The 23,724-nt window shown below is 37.2% G+C and overlaps 2 long non-coding RNA genes across 2 annotated transcripts; one reads left to right on the forward strand and one right to left on the reverse strand.

Moving 5' to 3' along the window:
* Nucleotides 1–1,051: 1,051 nt before the first annotated feature.
* LOC149818552 (uncharacterized) lies at nucleotides 1,052–14,249 on the reverse strand. Its single transcript, XR_016427259.1, has 3 exons — nucleotides 14,126–14,249; nucleotides 12,505–12,687; nucleotides 1,052–1,317 (listed from the first exon to the last, which is right to left on the reverse strand). It is a non-coding gene; the product is annotated as an uncharacterized LOC149818552 (long non-coding RNA).
* A 433-nt stretch (nucleotides 14,250–14,682) lies between these two features.
* LOC149818553 (uncharacterized) lies at nucleotides 14,683–21,164 on the forward strand. The gene is made up of 3 exons (XR_016427255.1): nucleotides 14,683–14,810; nucleotides 15,861–15,948; nucleotides 20,759–21,164. It is a non-coding gene; the product is annotated as an uncharacterized LOC149818553 (long non-coding RNA).
* The last annotated feature ends 2,560 nt before the right edge of the window (nucleotides 21,165–23,724 follow it).

The following is a 23,724-nucleotide window of genomic DNA, read 5'->3' on the forward strand; positions in this document are numbered from 1 at the left end:
TTACTGATGCTGACTAGGGAGGAAATCCCAATGATCGTATCTCAATTACTAGTCTTTGCATTTTTTTAGGTGAATCTCTCATTTCGTGGAGATGCAAAAAACAGCAAAAGGTCTCACTATCATCCACTGAAGCTGAATATCGGGTCATGGCAATGACAACTATGAAAATCGTATGGCTTAGAAGTCTCCTTGGTGACATGGGCGTCCTCATTTCCTCTCCCACCAAGCTCTACTGTGATAACAAAAGTGCGATCTACATTGCAAGCAATCATACTTTTCACGAGCAGACAAAGCATATCGAAACGGATTGCCATTATGTTCGAGACGAATATCTCAGAGGAACTATCACATTACCATACGTTACTTCAGAATATCAACTGGCTGACTTCTTCACCAAAGCACTCCCAACTCTACGATTTATGTTTCTTCTTAGCAAACTTTCGGTCTTCTCCCCGTAAAGTTTGAGGGGGCATGTTAAATTATGTATATATAAATATATATATATACATATATGTATATATATACATATTTTCTTTTTTTGTTTTCTTATTCTCAAAATACCCGATAGGGGTATTTTGGTAAATCCCCATGTAATCCTTCCCCCTTTCCTTTTCTCTCTTTTTTTACTTTTTGTTTTTCTTTTTTTTCTTTTTTGTTTTGCATTTTGTAAGACTACAAGGGGCCCCACTCATCTTGTCGTTGGGGCCCCAACGGTCATATTTATGACCGTTTGGGCTCCCAACGACTAGATGGGAGCCCCCCCTTGTGGTCCCTCCACTTTGGTTTCCTCCTCTATAAATAGAGGAGGCTTTCTCTGGTATTTGCAAGGGTTATTTACCCTCTTCTTTCTTTCTTCTATAATATCCAACTTATGACTTTTAGTCATTTTAACCTTTAGTGGGTTTTTGTATACACTTTTAGTGTTTGTGTTCTTGGCTCTTGAGATCACTCTTCAAGAGTGGTTTGCTTTATTGGTGCTTCCGCCCTTTTTCATTACACCTGCAATAGTCGATTTTTCAATTCTAAGATATTTCAGGATATTACTCATGCATATTAAACACCAATAGTTTCATTTATGCTGATCACAATCTCTTCATTTACATGAAGCTACAAACAGTTTCAAAGTGCTCGTGAAGAGATGAAATGGATTCCCTCCCTGTAATTTAATTACAGTAAACTAGCATAAACTAAGAATTTTTTCAAGAGATTTTCTTGCAACAAATCATGCAGCCTCCTGGACATCCTGAAATCAAAAAATGCCATCAAGCTCAACTACTGAATATCGATCTTCGCCGTTGTCATACTCCTTAGTCTGCACTGAAAACAAAAAGGTATGATGATGAAAGGATCAGCCTGCATTTCTTTAAGGGCCTGTCCGGTTCATTTCACAGGGTAGGGAGGGAAGTGTCTTTCATATGAAAGCACTCCTCTCGAAACAACCATGCCCGCATGAGCCCCACATTTTTTTTGTGGGAAAACATTTCCTTGGGGGAAAGGGGGCTGGGGAAGGGTTTTCATATGAAAATTTGCTTCCTGCAGGAGGACGAGAGTCCATATAGCAAGACAAGTAGGCTGGTCCATTTTCACATAACAGTGTTTGCTTCATCACCATGTGAAAACAACTCAGTTCCAAATGAAAAGGGTTGTTTTACTGTGAAACAAACTGGCCCTACAGATTTTGTTGCAGTGAGAAAATGTAAACTATGCAAGAGAAACTAATATATACTGACAAACTGCACGGACCACTAAAGCTGACAAAGAAACCAAATGGTGAAAACAAAAAGCTCACCAGTGCTATAAAAGATTGTATCGCACAGTAGCAGATATATTGTTCAACAGGCACAGAGTTCATGCATCAAGGTGAATACAATAATCATATCATGACCATCATACCAGGTCAAAACCAAACAGGCTTGACACGAAACAGATGCATGCAGTATTATATCAAAACCATACAGGGCAAAAGGATGGAAAATAATAATAAGAGCAGAGCAGCAGCTAGAACAACTAGGGAATGCTTAATCCAACAAGAGAAGATATGTAACACAAGATCCTATCCACTCTGCATTCATAATTTGTCATCTCATTGAAGTTTGTACAGCACAAGATTTTGCAATTATCAGTCATGCACTGTATAGCTATTGTCCTCATGTAAATTCTAGTCTACACTCGCCTTCACTGGAATCAATAGTCTAAGCGAAAGAAGATCTCAACCTCCTCTAATAGCAGTTTCTTGCTAGGCCCCTAAGCACACTGTTCTGCAGCAAGAAATGAGAATTTTCAGTGGAACCACACAAGAGCTGGTTCGATGCATAGTGCGGAGGGCTTGTAGCCGTTAGCACAGCTATGAAGTGAAAGGGGAGGAGCCTAGACCCTTTTTTTTTAGCCTTTTATGCAGATTATCCTATGTTTATCCTGCTAATTCAGCACATACATAGAGAAATATAGCCCTCGTGATGCCTCAGAAAAGTAATCATTTAACCAAGATATCAGCAAACATACATCTACTTGCACATGTGCACATGCATACACGAGCACACATAAAGACGGGTTTTCCACTATCTCATAAATCAGTAATATGAAAAAGGTGATTTCCTGTTGTTAGCTATGTCACAGGGACACTTCAACATGCCCCTGTGTCGTGTCCCCTTCATAATAGAAAATTGCACAAAAATAGTGTCTTGTGTCCTAGCCGTGTCCTTGTGACATAGGTTGTTAAACTTTAAAATGTCCTCATTTTAACTATTAAAGCCCGAAAGGTTCTCATATTTTAGAAAACAAATCATTATTTCTTGGCAACATTATCTGGTTGACATGAGAAAATCAATAGTGCTACAGAACTAGTGGGACAGGGACAATTTCTCAAGCCTAACAAACATGAACCACCTTTGCTCCTTATCATTCCAGCAGTGAGATGCAGCAGTTATAACATGACGAGAGACAAATTAAAAACCAACTAATCACTATACCGCCACTTATTGATTGGCAGTGCTATAAAAAATGGTTAAAGAGAAAGGGAGAATTTGCTTCCATTAGTGCCTCAAAATGACAAAGCTGAGGCCAATATCCAATCTTGATTAAGCCAAAATGTATATAGCATGGGCCATATCGTCTTCGAACTCGCAGTATCTTTTTTCTCCAACATACATAATCCACTGGCTCACTGTTGACAAAATTAGTGGATATTAGAACTGGAAGGTTTGGTCAGGTGTATGCAACTCCCTTATAGATTGCCAAAGTGGATCACAGTAAGTGATGACAGCTAGGCTTCTGAGTGAATCTTTGTGTTGAGAATCTTAGTCTGTAAGACATGTCCATAATTAACATAAATCACCTTAGAGTGCACATTGGATTTCAAAGGTGTAAGGACATAAACTTACCAACACCTTTATCACGACATTCAACAGGATGCTATATTGGTTACAGAAACTAGGTTTAAAGGAGGTGAAGATAGCTCCACTTGGGAACACACTCCAAATGAAGTTTTTGCATCAAAATTTTAATCAGAGCTTTTTCAAATCCATGAAAACATATTTAACTGGATGAAAAAGGTTTTGTGAACACAAGGATCAAGGCAGTGCTATCATTATGAATAAATTAAAGGCAATAATTTTTACATGTGAATGTACAGTATTACTCTACGGCAAGTAGGAACATCATATGCTTGTCAACTAGGAAAATCTCAAACTGCCTACTGCATCAACCGTAGCTTGAAATTGATATGAGTTTGCAACGTTGAAGGGTGTGCAAGTCTCAGGAAAAATGCCCAACTGCTATACTTGTCAGCTCAATCATTTGCTTGGAGGTCATGGCATAACTTATATCTGGTTGGACTACAAAAGTTGTCCTAGGTAGGAAATAGGTACCAATCTCACGTCCTAGACTCATAAATCTCGTTCTCTCTTCCCCTACTACTACCACCACAAATTGGTGCATGTCCAGTACCAGTGTTGCCTATCCCCACCTCCACTCCCTTGCCCTTTTGCTGCTATAAAATCTCCAGCTCTTCCTCAGAGGGGCCGGGTCGGTTACACTGTTAGTTGCTTCTCCATATGCCTCAGATGGCACTTCTGGGTCTCTCCAGAGCTAGGACATATCGTAGCCCCAATTTTGGCTGCCTCTTGCTGTTTTTTCTGCCTCTTCCTCTGAGATTCCTTTAATAGCTCATGCATTTGCCATTTCACAACATCTAGAAGAATCTTAGAAGTACATGTAGTTGTATTATGCCTTGTGCCGGCTAAATGATGCTTTATCCTAGAAATACCTCCATGAATCTGCCTCTTACAATAATTGCACCGTTCAACATCTTATTTTCTTCATAAACCGATGTACAATGATCCCATATCGGGTCTCTTAATGCAACCATGCTCTAAATACGTTGAATCAAATCCTGTAAGGTTCGGGTTAGAAGATATAAAAATATGTGTATGATAAAAATGAGCAAATTTAGAGTAAATCACACCACCATGACTTGATTTTTAGGGTTAGAAGCCAAAAAATGAGTGTGTAGGATAAAAATGAGAGGATTTAGAGTAAACGAGGGGTTTTAGGATAAAATTTTGAGTGTTATAAGACAAAAAAGGTTGAGTAGGACGAAAATGGATGAGATTTAGGGCAAATCACACTTCTAGGATTCAGATCTAGCAAGGCCCCAATTTTTAGGGGTGGGTTTGAACTCAAAATAAGGTGAGTAAATTTAGAAAAGAGGTTTTGGGGAGAACATACAAAAATGACCGTTGAGGGCTAAAAAATTGCCCCCATAAGTGGTCAGTCGCCACTATTTTGGCACTGGAAAAGGAAAAAAAATGGTTGACTTGTACGATACGAGGTCTATCGTACGATATACCCATGTATTGTACGAGTCATATGGTATCAGTACGATAATCATACCGAATACGATATGGCCCTTATGTCATATCAGTTCCCCGACCAATAATACGCTATAACGTATTGTATCATACAATACTGATAACATTGACCAATTTCCCACTAACGAGCAGAAATGTTACCCCTAAATATTATATATCCCATTAAGGTGATTGAGTTGCAATTTCAGTTGATATTTTGAGATTGTTCCTGAAAAGTTACTGATAAGGTAATTTGGACAAGCTTACTTGATGACTTTGGGGCTGTGAATTTTAGATGGCAGAGGTCCTAATCGCAGTGGCCCTAGACACGTAAAGCTATTGGTAAAGTGAAGATGGCTTTAGACATTTGACCTCCAATGGGGCTCCAAAATCTTTAGCAATCAATGACAAGGTTGGTTCAGGACTGCCTTACCCTACCTTGCATAAAGAAAAAAAATAGAGGGTTCAAATAACAACTTTGAATATGATAAAGGTTCTTAACAATACATCTCAACCAAATCATCCATAGTTTATAGGACAGCTAGTTACAGTCAACAAATGGAGGTCATCTGATTAGAGGGGATTACCTCCTCTTGCCATATGTATTTGACTACATACAAAGGTTCTTGTCAAAGAGTGGGAACAAATTCTCCCTCAGAACCACAAGGATCTTAGCCTCAAAATCTAGGAAATAGTTGGGAAATGTGAGAGGCTCGGAGTCCTAACCCATTTTATCTAGCACTATTGTATGCTGAATTTTACCCTTGTGCTAACTTCACCTTGAAATGTTCTTAGTCTTTGGTTTAGGGAAGGTCTCGCTTAAAGCAAAGGGAGTTAGTCTTCTACAGAGTTGTCAGTCGAGGAAGTGGGAGCGGGAAGCAATACGAGAAGCGAGGCACTTTCAAAATGTTAAGAAGCAGGAAGCGTGGGACGACTTAGTGTAATGAAATGGTGGTCTTCCACAAATGCACTCGAATCACTCAAAAAGGAAGTGTCTGAAAGATACTTTAAGCAAGATCCATAAAAGGGTAAAAATGGAAAATCACAAATAAATAATGCACCTTTATTTATGTAGACAAATGCTTAAAAAGCATTTTAAGAAGTGAGTTTACAAGAGGGGCTTCACCCCTATTTATACAAGAGCAAGAGGGAGAGCTCATAAGGAGCTCTCCCTTCTAGTTGTTGGACTAGTCCAACGGCTAGAAATCTAGCCGTTGGACTAGTTCCAACGACTAGATGTTTTGGTCAAGTTCCAACCGGAACTTGACCAAAATACATTATCTAGTTCTATATAAACTAAATAATATATATTACATAAAAAATAAAAAGAAGAATAAAAAAATGGAAAAATATGTACAATATAATAATAATAATATATTATTATTATTATTATTATATATGTATATGTTACATTTTAACACTCCCCCTCAAACTTACAATACAATGAGCAAAAGTTTGTCTAAAAGGAAGTGGAATATGGGAGCTGCGAGAGGTTTGGTGAAGAAATCTGCTAATTGGTATTCTGATGTAACATATGGCAAATCAATGGTGACATGCAATTACTCCTCTCTGACATAGTGACAATCCATCACAATGTATTTGGTGCGTTCATAGAAAGTCCGGTTGCTTGCGATGGAGATTGCACTCTTGTTGTCACAACACATTCGTGAGGCTTGTGTTGCTTCAGCTTCCATATCAGCGAGCAGTCGCCTGAGCCAAACATCTTCCATTATGGTGGTTGTCATGGCTCTATATTCAACTTCAGTGGAGGAAAGGAAAACCTTCTGCTGCTTCTTGCACCTCCACGAGATTAGAGATTCACCTAAAAACACACAAAAATCAGTGGTTGAGTGCCTATTATTAGGATCACCTCCCTAGTCAGCATCAGTATAAGCAATTAAATCTAAAGGTGACGATGTAGACAAGAAGAGTCCGCGTGAGAGAGAACTCTTTAAATATCTAATAATACGTAAAACTGCTCCCATGTGAACAGAGGTGGGAGCATGCTGAAACTAGCTAGCTGTGTGTACAACATGGGCAATGTCTGGTCGAGTAATGGAAAGGTAGAAAATGCTCCAATAAGTTGTCTAAACGGAGTGGGATCCTCAAGCCGTTCTCCATCATCAATTTTTATTTTAACATTTACTACTTCTGGAGTGTCTACTTTCTTATTATCTGTAATGCCAGACCTGCAAACAATATCAAAAGCAAATTTAGATTGAGATATCAAATTTAGGAATAAACAACTTCTATTCCTAGAAAATATCGTAATAGTCCTAGGTCAGACATTTTAAAATGAGTTTTAAGAAGAGTTTTGATATTGACAACTCCTTGTTTGTCACCTCCAGTGATGATCATATCATCCACATAAAGAAGAAGAATGATGATATCTGCATCATATTGCTTAATAAACAAGGCAGTGTTAGTCAAACAATAACGAAATCCAATATCAGTCATAACATGACTAAATTTGTCATACCAGGCTTTTGGTGCCCGTTTAAGGCCATAAAGAGCCTTCTCAAGATGAAGAATTCTACCCTTAGGAAGACTGATATCAGGCGGAGCTTCCATGTATACTTCTTCAATAAGACTCATTTAAAAAAGCATTTTTGATGTCTATTTGAAATATAGGTCATTTTTTTATAGAAGCTAAAGCAATTAAAGTTCGAACAGTGGTCATTCAGGCCACAGGAGCAAAGGTTTCTTCGGAGTCAATGCCATACTCTTGAGCATAACCTTTGGCCACGAGTCGTGCCTTATATATTTCTAGGGTTCCATCACTTTTGGTTTTGACTTTATAGACCCGTCTCCAGCTTGTAGGTTTCTTTCCAAGAGGCAAGTCTTAGATGGACCAAGTGTTGGCCTTCTCTAATGCATTTAATTCTGTTTTCATAGCTTCAATCCATTCTACATGATTTTTGGCTTCAAAGTATGAAAAAGGTTCAACATAAGATTGAATTAATGCAAGGGCTGCCCTATATGACGGTGAAAAAGATTCATAAGAGATAAATTTTCTTGGAGGTCTAGAAATTCTAGAAGTCCTGCGAGGAGGAACTTCAAAAAATCTTTCCAATGCACATGGAGGGCGTTGCTCATCAATTCTTCGTCTTGAATACTGTAAACCAACATCCCTATTGGTTTGGTCTTCACTATCATTTTCAGAGATAGTAGGACTTTGATCATTGTCAAAGTTACATTCAAAATCCTCTTCATTGGATTTTGAAGTTAAATCAATGAAAAAGGAATATTCAGTAAAATCTTTGGATTTTTCACTTTTAAAGAAATTTTCATTTTCAAGAAAAGTCACATTTCTTGACACATAATTTATCATTTTGAAGATCATAGCATCTGTACCCATTTTGATTTTCAGCATATCCTAAAAAGGCACATGGGATTGCACGAGGGGAGAATTTATCATTTTTTTTTGTAAATACAAAACATTTGCAACCAAACACTATTAATCTGGAGTAGTCCAGAGCTAAATCATAAAGTTTTTCAATTTGAGATATATTTTCTAAAGAAGAAGATGGCATTATATTGATGAGATAAGTGGCAGTTAGAGTTGCTTCAGCCCAAAACCCTTTTGGTACTTGACTTGCTATTAGCAAGGTCCGAGTGGTCTCCATAATGTGGCGATGTTTGTGTTCTGCAAGACCATTTTGTTGAGGGGTGTTTGGGCAAGATCGTTGATGAATAATTTCATATGAATTAAGATAGTTTTTAAATTCTCCAAATGAATCGATGTGAAAAATAGAAATATTGTTTCGAAATTTGTTTATAACCATTTTATGAAATATTTGAAAGTGAACAAAAACTTTAGATTTATGTTTAAGAAAATAAATCCAGGTATGTCTAGAAAAGTCATAAAAAAGATGATATAATATGCATAATCACCTTTAGAAATAACCGGTGTGGGTCCCAAACATCCAAATGTATTAACTCAAGAGGTTTTGTAGAAACAAAGGTTCTACTAGAAAACAATAATTTTTTCATTTTACCAAGAATGCAGTCTTTACAAGCAAAAATTTCAGATTTACAAAATTTTCCCAAACTTGGAAAGTATTGGATTTTAGACATATGAGGATGGCCAAGTCTTTTGTGCCATAAATTTGTTTCCAATTTCTGAACATTTAAACAAAATACATTCTTTGGTAGTTCCAAAAAGTTTATGTAATATAACCCTCATTCTCTATGGCCTTCCCCAATCAGCTTCCCTGACTGGCGATCCTGTATCCAACAACCATTAGAAGAGAAGGATATATTACATCCATAGTCAGAAATTTGAGAAACAGACAAAAGGTTTAAATTTAGTTTTGGGATATATCGAACTTTTGAAATACAAAAAGTTTTAGGTTTTTCAAAACATCCAACTCCTTTTATTTCGAGAGATGTTTCATCTGCTGTAAAGACCTTTGAAATATTTGAGTTATTTGTAAGACATTCGGATAAACATTTGAAATTTGGGGTCATACGAAATGAGGCACTAGAATCTAAAAGCCAAGGAAGTTACCTGGACCGAATACAGATGTGACTGTTGCTCCAGTTGAGGCTTCAACGGAAGAGGATATCCCTTAGAGAAGAGGCCGAAGGATCTCTATTAGTTGAGCTATAGAAACGAGTGCATCTTGATCTTTTGGCTCAGCTTCTACTAATGCAACATTCTTTTCATCTCTCTTCTTTAACTTTGGACATTGATGCCTATAGTGTCCCGTTCATGACAATGATGACAAATAACTTTTCTTTTGTCAAACTCGTCATTTTGCCTCCCAAAATGGGGTGGCCTATAAGTGCGAGTATGAATCCCAGGCCTAGATACTGCTAGGACAGAATCATCATCAACTTTAGAGGAATTTTTCCGGAAACGATTTTTCTCCATTATTAATTCTTCAATAGTTTCCACAATAGTGGGAACTTTTCCTCGGTGAAGAAGGGCCGATTTGGTGGATTCAAATTCCGGCTTTAACCTAGTTATAAATTGATAGAAATGTTCAGCATCGAGTTGCTTTTGGCGAATCTCGATATCTTCGGCACAGTGCCATTTTGGTTCCAAAAGAGATAATTCTTCCCAGAGTTCGGATAGCCCATTGTAATATTCTCGAATTGATTTGTCGCCTTGGGTCATCATCCTAACCTTCTCTTGAGATTGCACACATGTGCAATATCTTTAAGGGAATACATATTTTTAAGGTATTCCCATGCCCTATCGGCATGTTCAAACTTGGCAAGACTAGAACATTTTATAATATCAACACTCTTGATAATCCATGACATTATTTTTGCATGTCCCATTCTCCACTCTTTCCACTTTTTTTCATAGCAGGCTAAAGCCTTGCTTTTCTCCTCCTCTGATAATGAGACCTCCTTATCTCCATCTTTCTTGGTAAGGGATAGTTTGAGTTCCGAATCGGAACCATCCACGATCCCCCCATAAGCCTTTACCCCATATGTGATGCTTCATGATTGAAGCCCACATTACATAATTTGTGTCACTTAATTTCATGGGGATGATGGTAACTTTATCATTGTTATCCATCATTTACAAGAGGTGGAAAAAAAAAGATAGAAGAAAAGAAACAAAAAAGATGTGAGAAGGGAAAGAGATACAATACAAAGATGTTGAAGCCCTTCAAATAATGCGTTTTGTAGCCAACAATGAAGTGATAAAACACTTCTCTCAAAGTGACAAAACACTTTGCAAGAACAAGGTGATAACACACCTTTTGCACAAGGGGCACGAAAACCGATGCAGACTTTCTCCAAGATCTAATAATCCCGCTGCTCTGATACCATGTAATGAAATGGTGGTCTTCCACAAATGCACTCTGATCACTCAAAAAGGAAGTGTCTGAAAGATACTTTAAGCAAGACTCATAAAAGCGTAAAAATGGAAAACCACAAATAAATAATGCACCTTTATTTATGTAGACAAATGCTTAAAACGCATTTTAAGAAGTGAGTTTACAAGAGGGGCTGCACCCCTATTTATACAAGAGCAAGAGGGAGAGCTCATATATCTAGTTCTATATGAACTAGATAATATATATTACATAAAAAATAAAAAGAAGAATAAAAAATGAAAAACTATATACAATATAATAATAATAATATATATAATAATATTATTATTATATATGTATATGTTACATTTTAACACTTAGAAGCGAATCAAGAATCGTCTCATAAGCGGCATAGGAAGCGAACCGGAAGCAACATAAGAAGAGAGGGGAAAGCGAAAAAAGAGAATAAAAAAAAAAGAGGGGGGGGGGAGCGAGTATCCCATAAATGGGAAGTGCGCTTCCCAAAAAATTTTGTGCTTCCCAACGCGTTTGAGAAAAGCGACGTTTCGCGCTTCTGAAACGCGCCTCCTCACTTTCTTTGGCGTTTCCGGTAACTCTGGTCTTCTATTTGTGATTCATGTTTTGCATCTAGTTATGGATTACAAATCTGTCATAAGAAAAAGCAATTGGGAATAAATTACAAGACAGTCAGATACTTCTGCTGCAACGTCCAAAGGGTAGTTTGTAACAAATAACAAACACCCTAAAGTCTAAACAGCTCCAATTGAATGACTTTGAACATGAAGAATCATAGTATGACACTACAAGATGCACAGGATCATTTACCAAAATCAAATATGTAGTTTGCAAGTAAGCTTATCAATGTATAAGAAAGATCCTTTGTACACTCTGATCATAAGAGTGACAATGGTATCCCCTTCCACAACACCAACATGGAAATTAATGAAACAGGACATAAGAAACAGAAGAACTGCACTCAACTAAAAGCAAAAGCAATCACTTATAGTCCAGGGACAAGTTGCCTGCCCAAAATGCAGGAATCAAGCTTTGCTGTGGAACCACTTGGCCACAATTCATATGAGACAAGCTTTGAGGATGGTAAAATTGTATACGTGCAGACAGGATTCCTGAAGCCCTACTACTATATAATACCGTCCAAACAAAGTCTAGCAATTGAATTTTCAAAAGCAGACTGGGGCAAGGTGGGAAACTTGTTACATGCAGCAACATTGATGAGTTCTGCCAACAAAAAGGACAACAGCAAAGCAAAAACAAGAAAACTTCTGTAATTACACTAATTAATTTACCAGCTACCAACAATACTTATAAACTGACAACTTGGATTCAAAAAGCCATCTGATCAAGCGACGACAGTTTCCTAATTGATGCAAACCTCCACAATTTGACAACAAGCAAACACATTTGATTCACAAGCAACAAGTGATACATCAATCAATAAATTCACAAGTAATTTTCATAGGGATTTCAGTAGCACAAAAAGAATGAAAAACAAGGCTATCAAATTTCTTCATCATTAAAATTGTCACTCATATAGGATCATTATCAATTGAAGCTTATACATATGTAAAAACATCTCATGATAACAGGCAAAACAAATGAACCGATTCCAATAAAAAACTACTCACCATTAAAAATTTAAAACCCATAAAAGAGAAAAAGTAAAAAAAAAAAAAACTCACATGCCCAACATCAGAAACAGGCAAAAATACTTACCACTAGAACCCATGTAAAGAGAAAGTAGAAGAAAACAAAAATCTCACATACCCATCATCAGAAACAAGCAAAAATACACAACACCCACCAAAGAAAATGGACGAGAGGAAAGAAAGAGAGCAAACCTGAAGATGGGTACTCAATGTTTGGCCTTAACGGAGTTGTTCTCCTTGATTCGAGCCCGATTGTCGAGCTTAACAAAGCGCCTGAGGTCTTCATAAGGGAAGGTCTCGAGGTTTGCTTACCCTAGCAATGCTTAGAGACAATTTGGGTTCACGGACGGAGCCAAGAATCTAGACTAGGGTGGACTGCGAAAAAAAAATTAAATATCAATCCAATGTTTACATTGCAAATATATTTGAATGGTCAAACTACTTAATAAAATATATATATATCAAATAAACAAATCAGCAAAAACATAAAAAAAATCTTAAAATTCATAATAAAAATAAAAAATAGAATCATGATTAAAAACACAAACAAACCCCTCATCTTAATATAAATAAGAATTGATTATTATTATTAATTAAAATGCTAACTGAAAAGAAAAAAGAAAATGGCAAAAGGTTCTTAAAGCCCTAATTTAATCATTCATGTCCAATAAAATGATGCAAATCAAAAACCTAAATCCTAATAAAATTATACATCTGGAATCTATGCTAAATGATAAAATAACAAAAAAAAACACTTAATATTTTAAGTTCTATGTTTTAAAAAAAACAAGTATTCATTCTTTATGGATTCATGGCTAATGATAATTGCAAAAGAAAAACAAATAAACCTAAAAGCATAATTCAACATTCAAGTTGAAAACCAGAAAATCAAAACCCTAATTTATTCAAACATCATAAATTATACATTTATGCTAATTGATAAAAAACCAAAACCCTTAACATTTAACCCAAATCAAGCATTAATTATTAATTATTCATGTATTCATGCCTAATAGTAATTGAAGAAAAAATATAGAAAAAACCCTAAAACCATGACTAAACATTTATGCCAATTTACAAAAAACCAAATCAGATTCTTAAATCCTAACAAACATCATTAATATATAGCCTAATTAACAAAAAAAAACCTTAAAATTCTAACTAAAATCAAGCATGTGAAAATATGTTTAATGTTGATTAAAAAACATAGAAATACATAATTAAATAGTCTGCATTTAAAAACCAAAATAAAAACCTAAATGCTAATTAAAAATACAAAAAAATCATAAAACCTACTTAAATATTGATGTTATTTAAAAAACTAAATAAAAAAACTCAGTCCTAACAAGCATCATTCATGTAGAAGCTATTGAAAAAAAAAATCCCAAATTTTTTAACTAAAATCAAGCATGTGGAATCATGTCTAATGTTGATTGAAAAAAAATACAAAGTCCTATTGAAATATTGATCTTATTAAACAAAACAAAAGCAAAGACCTAAATGCTATTTGAAAAAAAGGCACAAAAACCCCTAAAATCTAATTAAATATTCATGCTATTAAAAAAAAGCAAATAAAAAACCTAAATCCTGTAACAAACAACAAACAACATTGATATATATGCTAATTGAAAAAAAATACAAAACCCTTAAAATTTTAAGTTTTTTACTAAATAAAGCATATGGAGTTAATGCTTAATGTTGATTGAAAAGAAAGAAACACTTAAATACCTAATTAAACAAAAAAATACAAAAAACCCTAAACCCTAAAAAGGCACAAGAAGAAGAAGAAAGAAGATCAATCGTGACATGTTACCTTGCCCTGAAAGACGCCGGATGGCGGACAACTGGATGCATGGTGCAGACAGAAAGCCTCAGGCCTTACTCGGGCGGAGAGAGAGAGAACTGCGAGGGGTATGGGGTGCGCGTCGAAGGCCACCACCGATCAGTGAAAGGCTGGACCGCCGAAGGTGCAGTCGTGCAGGTTCAGGGGCATTTTGGAGAGAGAGAGAGGGAGTTGAGGGAGAGAGGTGGGGTCGGGGTTAGGAGAGCAGAGAGTGAGGGTCGTGGTGAGGGAGGAGGACACATGATCGGGTCGGGTTGTACCCAACTTGACCTGACCTCTATTGTGAATTTCGGGTCAGGGTGCACTGCCCACGTTGACCCGACACCCCTATTGAGGGATTTTTCGAGTCAGGGTGGCTGTCCACCCTGCCCTTAAATAGTTCCACCCCTGCCCCATGTAAAACCCATGATTAAAAATAATAATAATAATAATAATTTGGATCCGGGTCAAATCCGGATCTGACCCAGACCCATCAACCTGTTATGGTTAAAAGTCGCGGGGCGAGGGAGGGTTTCCCTGTTGGGCTCCCCCGACCCCCCTTTAAAACCACATTGAGGGGAGGGAGGGTATCCATCGCCTGTGCCTCCCTCTTCCTTCTCTCTCTATCTCTCGCTCCGTGAGTTTGATAGTACCAATGATGCTGGCCCTCTCTGAGGTATTCATCTTCTTCTTCTTCTCCTTCTATCTCCTTCTTCTTCGATTCTTTCTTGTTTGGTAGGGGCCTAGACCCCTGTCGGTGGCGATCCTCGTTCGGCAGGGGACTTCGCCTCTGTCGCTTGGATTCATAAAAGGTAGGGTGAGGCCCTGCTTCTGTTTGGCTGGCAGGGGCTTCGCCCCTGCCCCTGCCACTTGAGCCTTTCGGCAGGCAGGGCGAAGCCCTCTCTCCCTCCCTCTCTCTCCATGTGTTTGTCGGAGGGCGGCAAGAGACTGACAACCCTTGCTGCATCCTTCCTTTCTCTTTATGTTGTTGGAAAGGCGATAGGAGGCCGCCAGTCCCCTATCGTGCTCCCCCCCTCTCTGCCTTCCTCAATCTTCCAATCCGTAGGGGACGAAGCCCCCATGCCTTTAGAAGTTTTCAACGGTCAGGAGGGCTCCGCCCCCTCATCCTCTCTATCTCTCAATTGACAGGGGGCGGAGCCCCCTGCCTTTGTAAATTTACATCAGGCAAGGGGGCTTCGCCCCACTGCCTCTCTCAATTTTTCGACTGGCAGGGGAAGGAGCCCCCAGACTCTGTAGATTTTTGATAGACAAGGGAGGGGGGGGGGGGGCTCCGCCCCTTGCCTCTTTTGATTAATCAGCTGGCAAGGGGTGGGGCCCCCTGCCTTTGTGTTTTTTGACAAGTAGATTGGGGGCTCCGACCCCTATCATTTACTCGATTTTTTGGGCAGGGGCTGAGCCCCTGCCACCACTGGGTTTTCTGGTAGGGGCCGACCCCCTGCCACGTTTTGGTTTTCGTGGCAGAGGCATAGCCCCTGCCACTTTTTCTTTTTCTGGCAGGGGTTGAACGCTTGCCACTCGTTCGATTTTTCTGATAGGGGCCGAGCCCTTGCCATTGCACCCTTCCTTATGGTTGCCAGCAGAGTGGCAGGCAGGAGCTACGCCCCTGCCTCTTCGCTATTTGTTGATGGGCGGGCAGGGGATGTACCTCTGCCCCCTTTCTGTTCTTTACTTGGTCTATAACATACTAAGTGTCCACACTTTGCAGTTCTCATGACAGATCTCGCTCGTGCCCCACGGCCCGAGTCCTACATCACCTACACTCATAGGCTCTCGCAGTGATGCAACCTTCTGAGGTAAGAAAAAGTTACACGAGGACTTTTGATGAATTAAATAAAGTATTAGGATTCTGAGATACAATAATTGATATTTCATGCATGCTTACATGTAGATAAATATCACTTGTGATTGCTTGTCTTTATTTCCCTTAAGTTTACATGCTTTCCTGTATTCTACATGTATAGACTTATTCTATATTAAATGACTATTACTGCTTTCCTGAACTAGCTTTCTGTCATTGTCGCACCGTAGGTGATTAGTTTTGCCAGTACATATTTATTCTTGTTGCTGCCCTCAGGCGAGTCTCGCAGGGTATGCAGGTGCGCGTACAACATTTTGCACCTTTAAAAAAGGTGCGAAGTTGAGTACAGACATTGTAGTGACGAGGAGAGGGTCTTCCTTGTGCAAGACTCAACTTCTTGAGCACGAAAGCCTGATTTTAAAGCTAATGTTCTCTCTGTGAGTTGCTAGATGCAATCATCTGCACCCCGAGTCAGTTACTCGGAAGAAATACTCGGATTCACAATGATCCTGAGACTTATGTTCTTGTTTCATAGAAACTAAGCTTGCTAACTGAAATCACTTATACTTTATCCTACGGAACATAGTGTATGATTATCCTTCGAGAAACCTGTGATCTACCATCATGGTCGGACCTTTAGACATGTATGATATACATATTATGATAGGTAGTATGTGAGGTCATTGAGCACCTCCAATTATGCAATAAACACTCTGTTAAGATAAATAAAGATAATGATGTTCGCCTTCATAGGCTAAACCCTCGAAGAGTAATGCATATCAAGTTTAAACCAAATGAAATGCAATATATTAAATGTTACCCTCTCATCGTAGTCGTACCTTTAGAGAGGTACGACCATACTTTTAGACAAGTACATCATGCTGGTGTTACGATGTTTGGATAATGAGGTTATGGCAACATCGAAGCGTACATATAACACAATGCTGAGATCAAATAAATGTTGACAACTCGCCTTCACAGGCAAGATGCTCAAGTGGGTCTAGCAGACCAAAGCAAGTAGAATGAGGTGATGGTTAAGAAATCCCTGTCGTGCCCATTCGACTCTCACAGTTCATCAAGAGAGATGATAGATGGTACAAAAAATCTGATAGACAGGTTGTTAACAACCACCCCACGGGTAAAAGACTTTGCTTTCCTAGTTATCGAAGTTAGAGAAAATGGGACAATCATAAATTATCCTAGGTGGTAGCTCTCAAGTACTTCTGCAGAAGTTGGATGCATCCATAGGCCACAAATGCCTTTGGAGATTTACTCTCTGGCTCACTGATCGTCTCCTTAGGAGCAGACTTGGTTAGCTGCCGAGTTAATGAAAAATACTTGATATAATAAACCCTCAGATTAGTCTCTACTGTTTCTTCATTTTGCGTCTAAGTATACCCATAGGTCAGTTAATATTATAACTTAAAGAATATCCTATTCACAATAGTTGTAGATTAATGAGATTCATACTACTTACGATGTTGCTTATGTCTTATGATGAATATCTCTTTCAGTATAGTAGTTCTTTGCATATGTTGCTTATGCTAAAATAGATTTACTTTCTCACATTTCAATTACGTATTTTAATTACTACTTTTAATAGAATACATTGCTTATCTTATGAATGTCTTACTTTATTTATTCTACGTTGTCTGTTCGTGCAATTACCAGTTTGTTATGGAACTGACCTATTTCATGGACATGTGACAAGTAAGACCTTACAAACTTCCGATGACGCGATGCAACTTGGCTCAAGATTTCTTTCTTTCTGCTGGCGTCCTGTTTTTGTGTTTTGGGTTTTCTTTAGATTTTTAGATTGTGAGTGATGATGTATTAATTACGCATAAATATAATATATTTTTATTACATAAATACATTATTTATAGGTTTAGAACCTATTAGGTGCATTTAGATATCATTGAGCTACGGTTCGAATTTCGTTCGAATCAGACTTAAAACGAGAAAGTTATCGCATTTACAGTGTAGCGGATCAGACCTCGGGGTGAACCAGGTCATTTTGGATCCAATTAGGCCATATGGGCCGTGGATCTGGGCCAAATTTCCACAATCCAGCCCACCTCAACCCATTCACGATTTTTAAAAAAAGATTTGCTAAAACCCCCTTCAGAAATGGCGCCTAGCCATTACTTTGTTTTTAATCTTTGTTTTGGAAATTTCCAAAATATGAGCTTCTTCTATAAAATCGAGTTTTAAAAACCCTAATTGTGTCTCTACCTTGGGGAAAGAAGCCTCCTCCAGCCGACTCTCAATCCTCCAGCATTCCTCCTCCTTCACAAGACGCCCCAACTCTGCACTTAGGGTTGCTTGGCTTTGCCAAGCCGTCCCTAGCCGCCATCTTCTTCTTCCATTACCTTCTTCTTCCATATCTTTCTTGCTTTTCCTCATTGTTGAACCTAATGCTACATGTTGTTGTTTTGCAGGTAGAAGTAGACGTGTGATACGCCATTCCCTCTTGAGGTGCCATCTACCACAAGAGGGAGCAGCCGGTTCTTCCCCCCCATCCGGCTCTCTACACCCCCATTGCCGCCGATTCTTCACGCCATTTCCAGAGTTTCTTCACCTGCTTCTAGCTGCAAGCTGCAACAAAGGGAGATTAGACAGCACCACCGAGGCTGTGATTAGGCATTTTCGAGGCAGAGTCCAACTCTGTTCTACCCCTCCCATCATCGGATTTCCGGAATAGGCCACCGGTAAATCTTATCTTCCCCTTTCTTTTAGCGTAAAACCCAAGTACGTGTGCCTTTTATGTTCTTCTTTATTTATCTGTGTTTTTATTTTGTTCCAGCCTTAGAATTAGACTAGTGCTTAAACCAACATTGTAGGGGGTTTAGATGTTGATTTAGATAACTTTTCTTTTGATTTAGTCATTTTTAATCTACATTGTGTTGGACTGTCGCTAACCGGCTGGAGCTATTCGCTGAATATTCTAGCTCAAAAATATAGCGTAGATTAATTTGCTAATGTGTGTTAATTTGCTAATTTTTGTGCATTTACTGGATCCAGCTGGTTACTGAATTTTGTTGCTAATTAGACTAAATTTTGTGTTAGCAGTAATAGGTTATTCCCAGTTTAATCACTATTTGTATTAGGTTGTTAGATTAGATATGTTGGCAGCCATTAGTTGGGGTTGATGCAATTAAATTGATGTAGTCGTTCTTGGTTTGCTGGAGTAGTTGTTTGGTTTTTTTGGTTTTAACACTAATCATAATGTTAATCTTGTTTAAGGTAATTTGGTGCTAGGCGATTTTAGGTGTATTGCTTGATTAAAAGGAGTCGGCTAAATTGCTGCTTAGCAATAGACTCTCATCTGTTACCTTGTTAGCGTGTGAGTTGTATTAGATTATAGCAGTTGTGTTTTCTATGTTTCATGTTCACATTAAGTAGCTCTTATGCTTAGGATTGTTTAATATAATTTCTATGATTAAGCAATGTTAGCACTGTGTAGTAGTAGTAGTTGATATCATGTTAAATTTGTTGTTGCAGCATGTGTTTAGGTTTTATTAACTAGTATACATAGCTTAGTTACTTTTTACATTTGTGTAGATGTTCTTAGTTGAGATTAGAAATATATAGTGTGCCTTAAGTTAGGTGTTAATTTCTGTTTTAGTATGAGCAATTACTTTGATGTTGTATTAGGCTTAAGTAGTTGCGTTTTCATCCTAACTGATTTAGTATTTGGTAGTTAGAAAAATAATTAAAATATATAGTTGGTTTCCTGTGTTAGTAGTATTTCTGTGTTAGTCTAAGTGTTGGTTAGTTAGTTAATTAGGTTGTGATGCTATAAATTTAATTATGTATTAGTTGAATCCCGATTTAGCAGTGTATATTTGCTTAACCATTTTGAGTAGATGCTAATATCCGGTTTCCAGTATGTGTTTGGATATGAATGAGTTATTATATGCTGGATAGTGAATATAGAGTAGGTTAAGTATATTAGTCGTAGTTTATAATGTTGGTTTAGTTAGAATTTATCTATTATCTAACTTAGATTTAACTTGTGCTTTTTAGAGGAAAAGTAGAACCTAATTGTAGATTTAATTATTGTTGTATACTTGTATGTTGGTTACGGTTAGTTAGTTTAGCAGTAAGTTTATAAGACTATCTTGCAAGTGCTTTCAATAGATAGTACATAAATGGAATCCTCTCTAATGAATAGTATATTGAGTTCAAAATTAGAATTTTACGTTGATTTCCACTCGTAATGTTAAATGGCAATTTTCTGAGTTTTGTTGCAATTACTATTCTATTTTATTCATTAGTGTGTCAATTGTTTACAAACTAAAAATCAGCTCATTTTGAGTTGATTTGGTTTGCCTTTTAAGCGTTTCACAAAATTAGGTTTTTCGCAATTTTAGATTTCGGGTCAAACGGTTCTAGAATTTTTATCGAACTTGAAATGCTTGTATCCGAAGTTCCCGGATGAGTTTTTCAATTCCGTAAAGTCAGAAAGAGAACAAAAGAGAAATACTTAGAATCAGACTTTGTTTGCCCCTTCATACTTCCTGCTTGCGAAAACCTATTTGAATCCGATTTTGCTCTGTTCAGGGGCAAAACAGTCATTTACTTAGTTGGCTTCCGTAGTTTTTCTAATGCGATTGTTAGTGTTATGTTAGGTTTTTAACATTAGTCCAGGGTTAATTGTAGCATTAGGATAAGTAGTTTAGGAACTTAACTCTGGTAATTTCTCGTTTTATATAGAATTAGGTTAACGATTAATTTCAGAATTAATTTAGAAATAGTCATTCCTGTATATAGTTTACTAACTTTGTTTTTATATCATGCAGGTGATATTAAGTTGCCGTAAGAGCATCTCGTCTCAGTGATAGATTGACGCAACAAGTAAACTGATGAAAATGCCCTTGTGTTCACAGGCTTGAGTCACTGCGCGCTTCTTTTCTGTTCTTGTTCAATTTTGATTTCAGTGTAATACTCTCTGTAATTGAACAAGTTCAATATCAATAAAATGCAATATTTAGTCTTAATCTGACTGTATCTCGCTCCCTGTGGATTCGACCCGTACTCGCCACATTCGTGGAAAGTCGGTTTATTATTACTTGATGGGTGATTTTCCAAAACGTTTTCAACGATAAAATAAGGTTTAAAAAAAGCACTTACAAAATACACATCAATGGGACAAATGCTCGTTTTTGTAATAAACTATAGATTCTATTAATAATCTATGGTTTTGTTCTTCACTTCTCTTGAGTAGCTATTTTATGAGTGATGATGATTTTAAAGCTAACGTGCTCAGAAATTGTCACTTATTTTTCTTTCTAAATTGCTTTCAATGACGATCTTATAGTCAAAATCCTAAAATTTGAAAAGTTTTTCATCAATGTTTTCGAAATCACAAGTTAAATTTTTGGGGTGTTACACCCCAACTCTTCTCCCTCTTGTGGGCTTCTTTTATGAACCAGGGTCTCTCTCTAAGGTCCAATCTACATAAAAACAGATCTGACCCAGCATTGTTGGATCTCTATCTTTAAAAGGTGGCATCACACAAAAACGGACCTGACCTATCATCTCTCTCTTAGGTTAGATCTGCTAGCAAACAAGTCCAACTAACCAAAAGAGATGGAGTTTCTTGTGTTGAGCCGCGCTGAGCACGAGTGAACTCAATTAGAAAAATTATATTTTAAAAAGTGAAAAACAGGAGAATTTGGACAGCAAACCTAATTAGTGATACATGAGGATCACTCCTGAATACCGCAAATCAATACCAAAACTATAAATATTGAAGGAAATCAAGCAAACAGTAAAAGAAACAAAAGGTTTTTCAATCTCTAAACTAACCCTTCCCTCTCTCAAAACATATATATATATATATATATATATATATATATATATATATATATATATATATATATATATATATATATATATATATATAGTCCCTCTCAAAAATCAATCTGGATCTGAATTTGGTGGTAGGTATAATTCATAGACACAGGAGCCAAGTTAGGTCTGAATTCGACTAGGAAGGTGAAGGGCTAAATCTTCGCCTTCTTTGTCCCTTCCTTGACTGATCGAATCTATGTGCAGATTAATCACCTAGATTAGGTTTCAGGTCTATAGCAGGATCCAATTCAGGTTCCAAATCGCCGATTTAGATCCTGGATTGTATTATTAGGACCAGATGCATCACGGATCCACTCTAAGTCAATAAGCCAAGCTGAAAATAGCTCATTTACAAAATAAATATTTTTTTTAAAACTTGTAGGATTTAAACTTTAAACTTAATTGCTTGCAATCCAAACACTTTAACCGTCTTCATTCTATAATACAAAATATATGTCCAATATATTTATTATTAATAAACACACATACACAAGCCGAACCAAGACAAACATTGGTTGTTTATGCTTGAGCTTGTTGAGTCTATTTCATGAGTTCGAATGAGCTCTTTACGAGTCGAACAAGAGCCGAGCCACGAGTGACTTATCTTATTTCCCAGCTCTAGATCCACATAGAAATGAACCTGATCTAATCTACTATTGTTGGACCTTGGCTAAAGCAATTTCGACAACATTGCTTTAGAATTTAGATACCTTTCAAGATAAGAATAAGACAAATTAAAAACCTGGAGAACTTACAAGCTAATGGATAATACCAGAAATTGTTATTAATACCTGGTTAGGTGGGTTGGCTTAAGGCTTTACCATTGAATGTCGTCGAGCTCGTGTTCATCATTTGTCGCAAGGCTTAAGCCAAATGGAAAACTATCCTTGGTGAATAGGGAGGGAGTCTGTAGAGTTTTATATTATGAACACCAACTCAGGTTTATGATCAATTTGATGCCTCTTAGTCTGTAACGAGGGACCTTCGTGAACAGGAAGGAAGTCTGTGGAATTTTACATTGTGGACACTATTATTATTGCAAAATTTTACTTTTGCAAGTCAAACTGATCTTTGAAAAAGATTTTGAAAATAATTCACCTCCATTTTAAAATGCGGAAAAATTCTAAGGAATGAGACTCCCCTGTCGGTACGAGGTTCAACCATTCCAGCGCCATAACCAGGGGTAATCGAACCAAGGATCAAACATGTGCTTTGCTTTGCTCAACTGTCTAAATCAATGTTCTATTCTTAAATGCATAAAGAATCAGGCATGTGCTATGAACTTTGGAAAATGCAGATTGAAAACATGATATATGATTCGAATATTGAAAAATACTTGAAAAAAGGACACTTTGAAAATCATGAATCGCATCGGAGAAGTATTTTTGAAGAAAAGAAAATCGATATCTGAAGAAAAGGAGATATTTGAGAAAATCGATATCTGAAGAAAATTCAAATGACTGAGAAAATTGATTTCTCTGAACTTGAATTCTGAAATTGAGAAGTATTGAAACTTTGGAGAATCATGAATTGAACTTAGAAAGATTGAAAATTTCTTGAAAAACCAAGGGTTTTGAGAAAATCAATTTTTGAGAAAAACTCAGATGACTTTGAGAAAATCGATTTTTCTGAATTAGGCTTTTTGGAATTGGTCAAAAGGATGGGTGTGTGGCTCTATGAATTTTTTTTCATGGTGCACTCTAACCTAGATGATGCATGAATGCTATTTTGAGAAAATACTTTCTGATGTGATTCACGATTTTTAAAGTGTCATTTTTCCAAGTATTTCCAATATTCGAAGCATACATCATTTTTTCAATCTGCATTTTCCAAAGATCATAGCACATGCCTGATTCTTTGTGCTTTTAGGAATAAAGCATTGATTTAGATAGTTGAGCAAAGCAAAGCATAT

Source organism: Nuphar pumila, chromosome 13, assembly GCF_984573655.1.
Source record: "Nuphar pumila chromosome 13, dmNupPumi1.hap1.1, whole genome shotgun sequence".
In the NCBI taxonomy this organism is placed as follows: domain Eukaryota; kingdom Viridiplantae; phylum Streptophyta; class Magnoliopsida; order Nymphaeales; family Nymphaeaceae; genus Nuphar; species Nuphar pumila.